Below are 14,988 nucleotides of genomic sequence, written 5' to 3'. Positions count from 1 at the left end.
GATCCACATCTCGACTTGCGTCTTGAGGTGGTATTCCATCCGGTTCTTCCAGTATCTAAAGTCCTCGCCAGAAAAGAGCGGCGGTCGGACGGTGCAGAATCCTTCTTGGAATGTCATTTTAAAATAACCTTGCACACAAAAAATAGCAAAAAAAATGTACCAGGACTTGATCCTGGATTAGCAGTGCGGTATGGAAGGATAGAAATAGAAGTTCACCAGTTTCGAGAAAAAATAAGAAAATAATAAAAAAATATTATTAAAAAAATATTTAAAAACTATTATTTCAAATTTTGCCAAAGTCAATATTTTAACAATACTAATAAACCGTGAAAGGATGAAAATGAATTTTTTTTGAAAATAATTTTGGAGGGAAAAAAAACGAAAGGCACGAAAAATGCTTGAATGGTGGTTGCACCAGTTCAAAGCGACCCTGCTCTGATACCAATTGTTGGATCGAGAAGCGCTAGAGGGGGGGGTGAATAGCGCTCGTGGCTATTTTGTTCGATTATCGGAAAACTATCGGAGTTATTAAAATGCAGCGGAATAAAATAAAGACAAAGACACAGAGGGATTTACTTCGTTCGGAGCCTAAGGCGACTCCTACTCGAAGGCCCGCGATCATTGATCGCTTCCGGTGGACAACAACTATAATTCGTGAAAGTTACAGATTAATTACAATTCAAAGCAGTAAAAGATTATACCGACAACAGAAAACTAAATCTGAAGCTCCGGGTTGTCGGGGTGTCGTTTACAGCACTTTCTGGATCGAGTCATTAGCAGCTTGTCACAAGGAGATTGCTTAGAAGATTGTTCTTTTTGAAGCTGCACCTCAACCCTCCTTTTATATGTGGTTCCGGGCGCCTGGATCCCTTCCGGGCGCCTGGAGTGTGACGTGACCAACCAACCAGGATGCTCCATGTGGCGAAGTCGCGCAGGGGATAAACTCTGGTCCCGGGCGCCCGGACACTCTTTTTCCAGCAGGTTCCTCACCTGCAAACAAAGGTTAGTCCGAGCAAAATACCCTGCAAGACAGTGTTAGAATATGATAAAACATAGTAAGGAATAAACGACAGTCTTCGGACTGTCCGAGTCTGACTTTGGATTCCCATCCGGAAACCCTAGGTCGACCCGACGCCTACTGTTCCCTCTGCGGGGAACGCGTCCTCACCTACTCCACTCAGGAGATTTACCTGTTGCCAGTCGATCCTCCAGATCGACTGGACTTTTGCTCAGGACTTTCTGCTGGACATCCGCTTCCCGGCCAGTCCAGTCTTTCACCTGGTTCGCGACACCAGGACTTTTCACCTAGGGTTACCACCCCCTAGGACTTTTGCCTGAAGCCATCGACCTGCCAAGACTTTCCGCATAGGGTTACCACCCCCTATGACCTAGGGTTACCGCCCCCTAGGGTTTTCCCTTTGCCTAACCGCAGCTAGGACTTTTCTCCACCTAGGGTTACCACCCCCTAGGACCTAGGGTTACCACCCCCTAGGGTTTTCACCTGCCTAACCGCAGTTAGGACTTTCCTGAAACACTTAGTTAAGTACGTTAGATCACAAACATCTTAACTTTGAATCCTTTGCCATTATCAAAACTCAGGTTCGATCGTCGGATTCTTCCCGCACCAACAGCGATGAGAGGATGAAAGAAGGGTGCCCGAGCAACACCATCAGCACCAACGGAGGGATAATGCTGATCCCTCCCGAGTCCCAGCTGAGCGAAATATACCCTTCGCTTGAGAAGAAGAAAATAGGAACAATGCCGCCCGAGGAGAAATAGGTATGATCACTGGTAGGCTGACCGACGATGAATCCAACAGAGCCAGGAAGTCGTACGCTCGGTGACTGGAGATCCACGCCATGGGATGTAGTAGGGAGAAGGCCGAAGGGCCTGAGATCAACTTTGGCCCTAGTGATATGGTGGCAGTGGAGATCCCTCACGACGACGCGCTGATTATCCGGGCGGTACTTGCTAATTATACTATTCATCGAACTTTTATTGACACAAGGAGTTCGATGAACATCATCTTCAAGAAGGTGTTTAATTAATTATAAATCGATCGAATGAGTTGCTGCCCATGACGACCACTCTCTATGATTTAACGAGCAACGAAATACTGCCACTCGGACAGTCCTGACTGGCCATCTCGCTCAAGGAAGAGCTGTAGGAACTTTCGAGCCGCAAAAATCGCTTTTTGCATTATGGAAAACCTCGAAGTTCTTGCCACGGATCCGTGCGAAGATGAAAAATTTACATATACTTAGTTTTCTCCTAGATCTACATGGTAGAGATTATACCTTTGTAGCGAAGCCCTTCGCTTATCCCGCTCATCCAAAAGTTGTCGAATCTCGTAGAGTGTCAAGTGAACACTCCTCTATACATATCCACACGGACAAGAGATGGAGATAAACCACTTAGAGTGTGCTATCACTCTCAAGGGGTTTCGGTAATGGAGGATGAGGGAGAGGGAAGAAGAGAGGAGGAAGAAGAAGACTTGAATTCCAATCAATGTGTGGCCGACCACTCTTGAGAGGTTTTAAACCTCCATGTAATACCAAGAGTCATGACTCTTGGTCTCCCTCACGAGGTGGCACACACTTGATGTAGCCTTGATGATGTGGACCATCATCATTGGTCGGCCCTATGTCAAGTCACAATGAGGTGGTAATTGGTCAAGTCAAACTTGACCCTTCATCTTCTCTCTCAAGTCAAGTCAAACTTGACCTCTTATCTCCCATGGTTGATCAAATCCAACCTTTGATTCAAGTCAACTTAATTTAATGAATCTCTATTCAATGATTTAAATTGACTCAATGAATCATAATCTAAATTAGACTCATTGGACACATGAATCAAATTGAGTCCAACTCAATTAGTCTAATTTGGATTACTCTTAATCCAATTTGGTTCATCATATGAACCTAATCCTTTTGGTCCATCATATTAACCTATTCTCCATCTAATTGCCCTTTGTGTGTGACCCTATAGGTTCTTGTAACGTTGGAAATGCTCCTAAACCCATTTAGAAACATAAGTAATGAGTGGTATCTAGCAACATATCATTACTACCTAAGTTACAAGAATGTTGAGATCCAACATCACCTTTGTGACTACTAATTATGACTCTCACAATATATGATAATGTCCTTCTATCCTTGACATCTAGATTGATTAAATTGAGGCATAGATCGTGTCATCCTCTAATCAATCTATGTCTTGAACTCCAAGTAGACTCACTCTAAATAAATGAGCTCAATATCTCATATTGACTCATTTGGGCATGGTCATGCACTTAGTGGTCTCACTCTATCAAGAATCATGATGTCACTCCCATCATATAGGAGGGATAGATCACATCTACATCACTCACATCCCTCCGCATAATTTGTTACATACCCAGTAATCGCCTTTATAGTCCACCCAGTTACGGGTGACGTTTGACGAAGCCAAAGTATGCTAGGGAACCATGGTGACTTCAGGTCCAAGGACTCATAGTCATATTAATAGTCACATGAGAAAGTATATGACACTCATATAACGATCCATGATACTTTCTCATAGCGGGTCATTCAGTATACATTCTCCAATGCATACCCATGTGTCAACTTGATATCTCTATATCCATGACTTGTTAGATCAAGTCATCGAGTTGACCTACATGCTAGTCTCATCCCATTAACATTGTCCCTGAATGTTAATACTTAACTAGGAATAATTAAGAGTAGTATTCTCTATATCATCTTACTATCAATTCAACCAATCGATTGATATAGATAAGAACCTTCTACTCAAGGACGTTATTATAGTTAGTTATTTGGCACTAATACAAGTAAGTATATAACCATAAAAAGTGCCTTTATTAGTATATAGGAATATGATACATCGAGTCCATACAATAATCATCATATGATTGACTTTAGGGCTCTAACTAACAATCTCCCACTAGCACTAGTGTCAATCAGTGTAGGCTCTAAGGCCTAATGACCTAGTGTGACCATCATGCTTTCTCAATGTCAAATCCTTGGTCAAGGGATCAGCGATGTTAGCCTCTTTGGGTACTCTGCAAATCTTCATATCTCCTCTATCGATGATCTCTCGAATGAGATGGAAGCGTCGTAGTATGTGTTTGGTCCGCTGGTGTGAGCGAGGTTCCTTAGCCTGTGTAATTGCTCCATTGTTGTCACAATAGAGCTCTATAGGATCAGCTATGCTAGGAACCATCCCAAGCTCAGTAATGAACTTGCGGATCCAAACTGCCTCCTTTGCTGCTTCTGATGCAGCAATATACTCGACCTCTATTGTAGAATCAGCAACTGTGTCCTGTTTCGAACTCTTCCAGCTCACCGCACCACCATTCAAGAAAAACACGAACCCAGACTGCGATCTATAATCATCCTGGTCAGTTTGGAAGCTGGTATCACTATAACCCTTTATAGCTAGCTCGTCATCGCCTCCAAATATCAAGAAATAGTCTTTAGTCCTTCTCAGGTACTTAAGAATATTCTTGACCGCTATCCAGTGATGTTCACATGAATCTGACTAGTATCTGCTCGTCATGCTCAAAGCATACGAAACATCAGGACGAGTACATAGCTTGGCGTACATGATAGATCCACTTATCCATGCGGTCTCTCTCCTCTCTAGAAGAGGGACTTTGAGTCTTCGAAAGACTCACACCATGTGACATCGGCAAAAGTCCTTTCTTGGAATTCTGCATGGTAAACCGTAGTAATACCGTGTCAATATATGTACTTTGACTTAGGCCAAGCAATCTCTTAGATCTATCTCTATAGATCTTTATGCCTAGAATACAGGCTACTTCACCTAAGTCCTTCATTGAGAAACAATTCCTCAGCCAAGTCTTTACAGACTGCAGCAAAGGGATGTCATTTCCAATGAGTAGTATGTCATCCACATACAATACAAGGAAGACAACTGTGTTCTCAACAACCTTCTTGTAGACACAGGGTTCATCTTCATTCTTGATGAAACCAAAATGTTTGATCGCATCATCGAATCGAAGATTCCATCTCTGAGAAGCTTTCTTTAGTCCATAAATGGACTTATGCAGCTTGCATACTCTGCCAGTATGCAGTGGATCTACAAAACCCTCAGGCTGTGTCATGTACACATCCTCGAGTAAGTTTCCATTCAGAAATGTGATTTTGACATCCATCTACCAGATCTCATAATCGTGGTATGCTGCAATAGCAAGCATGATCCGAATGGACTTAACCATTGCTACTGGAGAAAAGGTTTCATCATAGTCAATACCATGAATTTGCTTGAAACCTTTAGCTACCAAACGACCCTTATAGGTAATAAGTCCATCCATGTCAGTCTTTCTCCTAAAGACCCACTTACACCCAATAGGTTTGACGCCTTCAGGTGGATCAACCAAAGTCCATACTTGGTTGGTGTACATGGATTCCATCTCGGATCTCATGGCCTCTAGCCATTTCTCAGAATCTGGTCTCATCACAGCTTCCTGATAGGAGGTAGGCTCATTCTCAACGAGCATAACGTCATCATGATCAGACAAGAGAAATGAGTATCTCTCAGGCTGACGACGTACCCTATCAGACCTGCGAAGAGGTAGGTCTACTTGAACTGGTTGTTGTTCCTCAACTCCTTGTGGAACAATCTCATCATCCACAGCACTTTGTGGTTCCAGTTCAACTTCCATCAAAGCCTCAGTGCTATAGTCCATATCTTGAACTTCTTCAAGATCGAACGTACTCCCATTAGTTTTTCTAGAAACAAAGTCCTTTTCTAGAAATACCCTAGTCTTAGCTATAAACACTTTGTATTGACAGGGAATGTAGAAGTAATATCTCTTCGATTCCTTGGGATATCCTATAAAATAGCACTTGTCGGATTTGTGTCCCAATTTGTCCGAGACTTGACGTCGAACGTAAGTTTCACAACCCCAAATCCTCATAAAAGATACCTGGGCATCTCTCCCAGTCCATATCCTATATGGTATCTTTATCACAGCCTTGGATGGAACACGGTTAAGTGTGAAGGCTGTTGTGTCTAGAGCATATCCCCAAAAAGATATAGGAAAATCTGTGTGACTCATCATAGACCGTACCATATCTAATAAGGTACGATTCCTCCTTTCGGATATACCATTCCACTGTGGTGTTCCAGGAGGAGTGTGTTGGGATAGTATCCCACACTCAGCTAGATAGTCACGAAACTCATGGCTAAGGTATTCACCACCTCGATCTGATCGAAGTATCTTAATACTTTTGCCTAGCTCGTTCTGTACTTCATTCTTGAATTCTTTGAACTTTTCAAAGGATTGTGACTTATGTGTCATCAGATACATATAACCATATCTACTGAAGTCATCAGTAAATGTAATGAAGTACCTATAACCACCTCTGGTAGTGACAGTGAAAGGGTCACATACATCACTATGTATAAGTCCTAACAAGTCAGTCGCTCTTTTGCTGTGTCCACTAAAGGGAGTCTTGGTCATCTTGCCCAGTAGGCATGATTCGCATGTCTCATATGATTCAAAATCAAATGAGTCTAGCAAACCATCTTTATGGAGCTGGGATAAGCGATTCTCATTTATATGACCTAAGCGACAATGCCAGAGATAGGTTCGGTTCATTTCATTTGACTTGAACCTTTTGGTACTTATGTTATAGATGAGGTTCTCTAAGTCTAGAATGTAGAGTCCGTTCATTAGAGGTGCACTACAATAGAACATATCATTTAAATAAATGAAACAACATTTGTTCTTTATTATAAATGAAAAGCCTTTCTTGTCTAAACAAGAAACTGAAATGATGTTCTTTGTAAGAGCAGACACATAACAACATTCATCTAATTCTAGTACAAGCCCAGAGGGCAGAGATAGAAAGTAAGTTCCTACAGCAACAGCAGCAACCCGTGCTCCATTGCCTACTCATAGGTTCACCTCGCCCTTCGTCAATACCCTGTTATTTCTCAGCGCCTACACATTAGTACAAATGTGAGAAGCACATCCGGTATCCAATACCCACGATGAAGAAATAAATAGATTGACTTCTATAACTTATATACCTGAAGTAGAAGTCTCACTTCTCTTCTTCTTAAGATCTTCCAGGTATCCTTTGCAGTTCCTCTTCCAGTGTCCGGTCTGACCGCAATGGAAGCAAGTAGCATCCTTGGCAACCCCTCATTTAGGTTTCATTATCTTGCCTTTGCCCTTGGCTTGGGACTTTCCTTTACCTTTAGGCATGCCCTTGCCTTTATGCTTTTGCACAATCAAAATGGAGTTGGGATTTACCTTCTTAAAGTTGAGCTCAGCAGTTCTCAACATATTTAGCAGCTCAAGCAGTGACTTGTCAATTTCGTTCATGTTGTAATTCATGACAAATTGACTGTAGCTCTTTTGCAAGGATGACAAGATCAAGTCAGTAGCCAGTTCTTGGCCAAGTGGGAATCCCAACCTCTATAGGTTTTCTATGTACCCAATCATCTTGAGCACATATGGACCTACGGGAGTCCCATCTTGCATCTTGCACTGAAACAGTGCCTTGGAGATCTCTAATCTCTCGTGCCTCGCTTGTCCTTGATATAGTTGACAAGATGTTCAACCATATCATAAGCAGACATCAACTCATGTTGCTTTTGAAGCTCAGAGTTCATGGTCGCGAGCATGAGGCATGACACATCTAATGCATCATCTTGATGCTTCTTATAAGCATCTCGGTCGGCTCGTGTGGCAGCGGCAGGAGGTGCCTCCGGAATAGGCTGCTCCAGGACGTATATTTTTCTTTCTTGTGTGAGAACAATTCTCAGATTCCTGTACCAGTTCAGGAAATTAGCTCCATTGAGCTTGTCCTTGTCAAGGACAGAACGCAGGGAGAAAGTGTTCGTGTTTGTCGACATGACAATCTACAGCAGAAATAATGCAGAAAGTAAATATCATATTCCATTTATCATTTAATTAGGCTTTTAACTAAATGATGCTCCCACTAAATTATTTGGCTTTTGTAGAATCAAGTCATGGATGTGGTCAAACCACACTACTAGATTCTTACCAATTAGCTATAATTCTCATGGGACAAGATCCACATCATACTATGACTTGAGTTAGCTTTGGCTAAATCGCCCAAGACTTAGTATGATCGGTAAATAACTAATTATCAATTACATCTCTATGCAACTCTTGTTTATAGGATCAAGATCCTCATTTATAAGAAAACTTGAGTTAGCTTTGGCTAAATCGCTCAAGATTTAGTATAAATGTGATTTTTTATCCTATCTTCCAACCGTTGAAAATGTCTATAGTTATACCCGATCAAATTGAGTTAACTAGTTATACTCAATCTAATTGAGTTTGTACTCACCCAAGCTTTGATAGGCGGGACCAAGATTGTCCCTCTGCGCCCTACCAAGATAATATACGTTGCTCTGCTTGGGCAGATTCAACAACAACAAATGATCGAGGTAGTGATGGGTATCAAAATATGGTAGGCATTTCGAGTTGACTTGATTAAGATCTAATCTAATCGTTAATGTGTATCATATATGCATCAAGGTACTAATTACCCTACAATAGCATGCATCACATACACACAAAGAATATATCAATATTCAAAAATTAATGTGACATGGTTATGGCCCTACTACGATCCTCTCTAGCCAAAGAGAAGATCGAATGGTCAACCTAGGGATAGCACCTTCTCTAAGGTCTTCATTTGACCACCTTGTGTTGTCAGCTTCCTTCTTGTAACTCCATCTTCAATTGTACATTACAAAGGTGAAACTCGAGTTACATTCGAGTCTAAAACTATTTTACAACAAGAATATTAAAAGAAGGAGGGCACGACACACAGGTCGTGTAACAAAATACGACACTCACAATCAAATGACAGCTCGCAGGCCATATTATGAATTACAACACATAATTTCCAATCATATTGGGTCTTTTGGGCCATAACCATGAACACATCACACACATATTCTAAATATACATTTTTCATAAATTTTCATAAATTTACTACCATTCTAACAACTCTTTATGAGCCGTAACTTCGTGGCGATCTCGCTTGTTGATTTTTCAGCCGAGGTCAAGTAACAATTCCCTTGCGGGGTTAGGGGTAGCACCCCTACTCACAAAATTTAATTTTGTGAGTGTTACATAGACCTTACAGTACCTAAAATCATTTAGATCACCTTTTGTCCAAGACCAACTCATTTGCGTAAATTTTCTCTTAGTGGTCGAAACCTCCAAGTGACTATACACTTGTTGTTTTGCCCTCAAGAGAAAAATACTCATAAAATGTTAAAATTTAGTAAATCTACAAAAATTTACAGATCTAAAAATATCCAATAAAATGCAAATAAAACTAGTATATGCTTCGCACGTAGCTCTGATACCACTGTAGGAACTTTCGAGCTGCAAAAATCACTTTTTGCGTTACGGAAAACCTTGAAGTTCTTGCCACAAATCCGTGTGAAGATGAAAAATTGACATATACTTAGTTTTCTCCTAGATCTACACTAGATCTACATGGTAGAGATTATACCTTTGTAGCGAAGCCCTTCGCTTATCCCACTCATCCAAAAGTTATCGGATCTCGTAGAGTGTCAAGTGAACACTCCTCTATACGTATCCACACGGACAAGAGATGGAGATAAACCACTTAGAGTGTGCTAGCACTCTCAAGGGGTTTCGGCAATAGAGGATGAGGGAGAGGGAAGAAGAGAGGAGGAAGAAGACTTGAATTCCAACTTGAATTCCAATCAATGTGTGGTCGGCCACTCTTAAGAGGTTTTAAACCTCCAAGTAATACCAAGAGTCATGACTCTTGGTCTACCTCATGAGGTGGCACACACTTGATGTAGCCTTGATGATGTGGACCATCATCATTGGCCGGCCCTATGCCAAGTCACAATGAGGTGGCAATTGGTCAAGTCAAACTTGACCCTTCATCTTCCCTCTCAAGTCAAGTCAAACTTGACCTCTTATCTCCCATGGTTGATCAAATCCAACCTTTGATTCAAGTCAACTTAATTTAATGAATCTCTATTCATTGATTTAAATTGACTCAATGAATCATAATCTAAATTAGACTCATTGGACACATGAATCAAATTGAGTCCAACTCAATTAGTCTAATTTGGATTACTCTTAATCCAATTTGGTTCATCATATGAACCTAATCCTTTTGGTCCATCATATTAACCTATTCTCCATCTAATTTCCCTTTGTGTGTGACCCTATAGGTTCTTGTAACGTTGGAAATGCTCCTAAACTCATTTAGAAACATAAGTAATGAGCGGTATCTAGCAACACATCATTACTACCCAAGTTACAAGAATGTTGAGATCCAACATCACCTTTGTGACTACTAATTGTGACTCTCACAATATATGATAATGTCTTTCTATCCTTGACATCTAGATTGATTAAATTGAGGCATAGATCGTGTCATCCTCTAATCAATCTATGTCTTGAACTCTAAGTAGACTCACTCTAAACAAATGAGTTCAATATCTCATATTGATTCATTTGTGCATGGTCATGCACTTAGTGGTCTCACTCTATCAAGAATCATGATGTCACTCCCGTCATATAGGAGGGATAGGTCCCATCTACATCACTCACATCCCTCTGCATAATTTGTTACATACCCAGTAACCACCTTTATAGTCCACCCAGTTACGAGTGACGTTTGACGAAACCAAAGTATGCAACTCCTTATGTAAGGAACCATGGTGACTTCAGGTCCAAGGACTCATAGTCATACTAATAGTCACATGAGAAAGTATATGATACTCATATAACGATCCATGATACTTTCTCATGGTGGATCATTCAGTATACATTCTCCAATGCATACCCATGTGTCAACTTGATATCTCTATATCCATGACTTGTGAGATCAAGTCATCGAGTTGACCTACATGCTAGTCTCATCCCATTAACATTGTCCCTGAATGTTAATACTTAACTAGGAATAATTAAGAGTAGTATTCTCTATATTATCTCACTATCAATTCAACCAATCGATTGATATAGATAAGAACCTTCTACTCAAGGACGTTATTATACTTAGTTATTTGGCACTAATACAAGTAAATATAATAACCATAAAGAAATGCCTTTATTAGTATATAGGAATATGATACATCGATTTCATACAACAATCATCATATGATTGGCTTTAGGGCTCTAACTAATAATTGCCACTGAGGAGAACCAGGACCACAAACTTCATCGTGGTGGATGCACCGTCAACCTACAACATCATCTTGGGTCGACCGGTCCTCAACGAATTCCAAGCAGTGGTGTCTACATATTGCCAAAAGATCAAGTTCTTGATGAACGACTGGGTGGGTGAAGTCAAAGGTGATCAGCTGGCTGCTCAGCGATGTTACATCGAGATGGTCAAGGCCGAAGCAAGAAGTGCTCGAAAGAATCCACGGTTGGAGGTGAACACAATCACTGAAAAACCACATACGTTGGTATACGAGAAAAAGGAGGAGGTTCAGATCCACCCAAGCCGGATGGAAGCAACCACCTTTATTGCTGCCGACCTAGAGGGCAAGAAGAAGGCAGAGCTAGTTACATGTCTCAGAAATAATCATGATATGTTCGCCTGGTCGACACACGAGCTTCTCGGTATCTCCCCGAGTGTGGCTCAGCACGAGCTTCACGTCCGACCGGACGCATGACCGGTGAAGCAAAGAAAGAGGTACTTCAGTGTGGAACAGAATTTGATCATCCGGACAGAGATGGAGAAGTTGTTGGAGGCTGGCCATATAAGGGAAGTCCAATTCCCGAGATTGCTCACTAATGTCATGCTAGTCTCCAAGCCGAGCAACAAATGGTAGGTCTACATCGACTTCCGTGACTTGAACAAGGCGTGCCTAAAAGACTTCTATCCATTACCCAGGATAGACCAGATGGTGGACTCAACGGCAGATTGTGAGCTGATCTGCATGCTCGACTCATACCAAGGGTATCACCAAGTGCCGCTCGTCCAAGAAGACCAGGAGAAGGTCAGCTTCATTATGACCGATAGAACATACTACTACAACGTCATGTCGTTCAGACTCAAGAATGTTGGAGCCACTTACCAGAGGCTGATGAATTAGGTGTTTCGACGGTAGATCGACTGTAACAAGGAGGTATATGTCGACAACATATTAATAAAATCCCTCTGAGCTGCTGACCTATGTGCAGATATCGAGAAAACCTACTGAATGCTAAGTGCTTATGGAATAAAGCTAAATCCGAGTAAGTGTTTGTTTGGCACAAAGAGTGGTCGCTTCCTGGGTTACATCGTCATCAAGCGGGGCATTGAAGCTAATCTAAGCAAAGTCAAAGCGTTACAAGACATGCCACAACCTCGGAACTTGAAGGAAGCTCAATGGCTGACCGGTCGAATCAAGACACTGTCCAGATTCATATCCAAGTCATCCAACCGGAGCCTGCCATTCTTTAAAGTGCTCCGCCGAGCTACAAAATTCTAGTGAGACGCTGAGTGTGATCGGACATTAGAAGAGCTTAATGAATATCTAAACTCCTTGCTTGTATTGGCCAAGCCGATTGTTGGTGAACCACTTTGGATTTATCTATCATCCAATGAACATGTCGTTTGATCGGCTCTAGTTAGGCAGAGCGACCAAGAGCAACAGCTTGTATACTTTTTAAGCCATAAATTGAAGGATGCAGAGTCTCACTACATCGGTCTGAAAATATTAGCTTATGCTTTGATCCTCGCCGCTCGGAGGCTTCATCCATATTTCCTCGCACACTTAATCATCGTGATGACTAACAGCTCCTTGGGACGGGTTCTTCTCAATCCCGAGACATCAGGAAGACTGATCAAATGGATGACCAAGCTAAGCGAATTCGACATACAATATCAACCCCGAGCGACATTCAAGGTTCAAGCCTTGGTGGATTTCATCATAGAAGTCCAGAATGTCGAGCCGAAGGCAACGTGGAAGATATATGTTGACGGCTCATCCACTCGGCATGGTAGCAAAATCGGCATATTGCTTATCTCACCACGGGAAGATCGGATGTAACTTTTCGTTCTGCTTGACTACCACGCCACCAATAATGAAGCTGAGTACAAAGCATTGATAGCTGGCTTACAGGCAGCCCGACATGTGGGAGCCGTTAAGTCCTTATCCACTCAGACTCTCAGTTGGTCGCTTAGCAGCTATCTCAGACATTCAAGATAAGCAATGCCCGACTCAGGCTCTATGTGGAAGCCTTCGAGAAGCTGAAGACCAACTTTTAGGAGGTCATTATACAAAAGCTCTCCCGATTGGAGAACCAGACGGTAGATGAGTTGGCAAAATTAGCCAATTCATTATCATCGATCGTCATAGGGCAACCGATCGAACAAGTCTCGCTCGTGGCACATATTGACCGAATGGAAGGAATGACCTTCTCGAACGACTGGAGGACAACTCTGATAGAGTTCTTGCGGTCGGGAGTTACACCTGCCGATCAAGAAGAAGCTCACTTGCTAAAGAAGAGGGCCGAACGGTTTACTTTGGTCGGGGACCAGCTTTATAAGAGAGCCTTCTCCATGCCCCCGCTCAAATGCGACAGATCAGAAGATGTCGAATACATTCTGTGGGAGGTGCACCAAGGTTCCTGCGGAGGCCATCCGGGTGACCGTGAGTTAGCTCAAAAGATACTCCTAGCCGAATATTTTTGGTTGACCCTCCAAGAAGACGCCGCTCGGACGGTAGCCACTTGCTTGTCCTACCAAAAGTATCATAACCTTCCACATCGACCGACCGAGGAAATGAAGACATCCACAGTAGCTTGCCCGTTCGACCAATGGGGAATGGATATCATTGTGTCATTCCCTATGGCGATAGGTCAGCGGAGATTTATACTCATCGCGGTGGACTACTTCTCGAAGTGGGTGGAAGTCGAGTAGCTTTCAAGAATAACCGAGCATATGGTCATTAAGTTCGTTTGGCAAAACATCATATGCTGGTTCGACATCCCACTCCGACTCGTATCAGATAATGGGAGACAATTCACCGGTCAATGGCTCAGAGAGTGGTGCGAGGGCTATGGCATCCAACAAGCCTTCACCTCTGTGGCCTACCCCCAGGTCAACGGACAAGCCGAAGTCGCCAATCGGGAAATTCTTAGAGTTCTACGCGCTCGGCTTGGCCACACCGAAGACAGCTAGGTTGATGAGCTCCCTAGTGTGTTGTAGGCCCTTCGCACAATCTCAAAGGAGGGGAGTGGCGTAACCCCCTTTCACTTGGTATATGGCAGCGAAATAGTCGTCCCTGTGGAGGTCGGGCTAGAATCCGATCGGGTGCAGTACTATGATGAAGGAAACGCCGAATGAAGGCTCATGGAGCTCGACTTGGTGGACGAAATGCGGGCTAAAGCAGTTGTTCGGCTAGCGGCGTACCAACAATGGATGAAGGAGAACTACAATCGGAGGGTGATCCCGATATCCTTCCAAGTCGACGATCTTGTATGGAAGAAGGTGAAGCCGATCGGCGATGTCACCAAGCTCGAAGCTCCATGGGCAGGACTTTTCAAAGTCGTGCAAAAACTTCGCTCAGGCGCCTACTACTTGGAGGATGAGGGGGGAAGGCATCTCGAGCGACCGTGGCGCGCGAATCATCTCTAGCCCTACAGGGTCGAATGAGAGGTGCACGAGTAAATACATGTATTTTTATATGTTTCCTGAACGCAGGGTAAATATGAATAAAAGTGAAGAATGTCACTCTTGAGATGCGTCTGCCCCAACGGTCGAGCAGCGACCTTAAACCCTAGTCTTCATCAACGGTCGAGTGACGACCTTAAAACCTCGTCTTCCTCAACAGTTGACTGGCAACCTTAAACCTTAGTCTACCTCAACGGTCGAGCGGTGACCTTAAACCCTGGTTTATCTCAACGGTCGAGCGGCGACCTTAAACCCTAGTCTTCATCAACGGTCGAGCGGCGACCTTAAACCATCGTCTTCCTCAACGATCGAGCGG

Source organism: Zingiber officinale, chromosome 1B (genome assembly GCF_018446385.1).
Source record: "Zingiber officinale cultivar Zhangliang chromosome 1B, Zo_v1.1, whole genome shotgun sequence".
Classification (NCBI taxonomy): domain Eukaryota; kingdom Viridiplantae; phylum Streptophyta; class Magnoliopsida; order Zingiberales; family Zingiberaceae; genus Zingiber; species Zingiber officinale.
Note: the sequence above shows the minus strand (reverse complement) of the source record.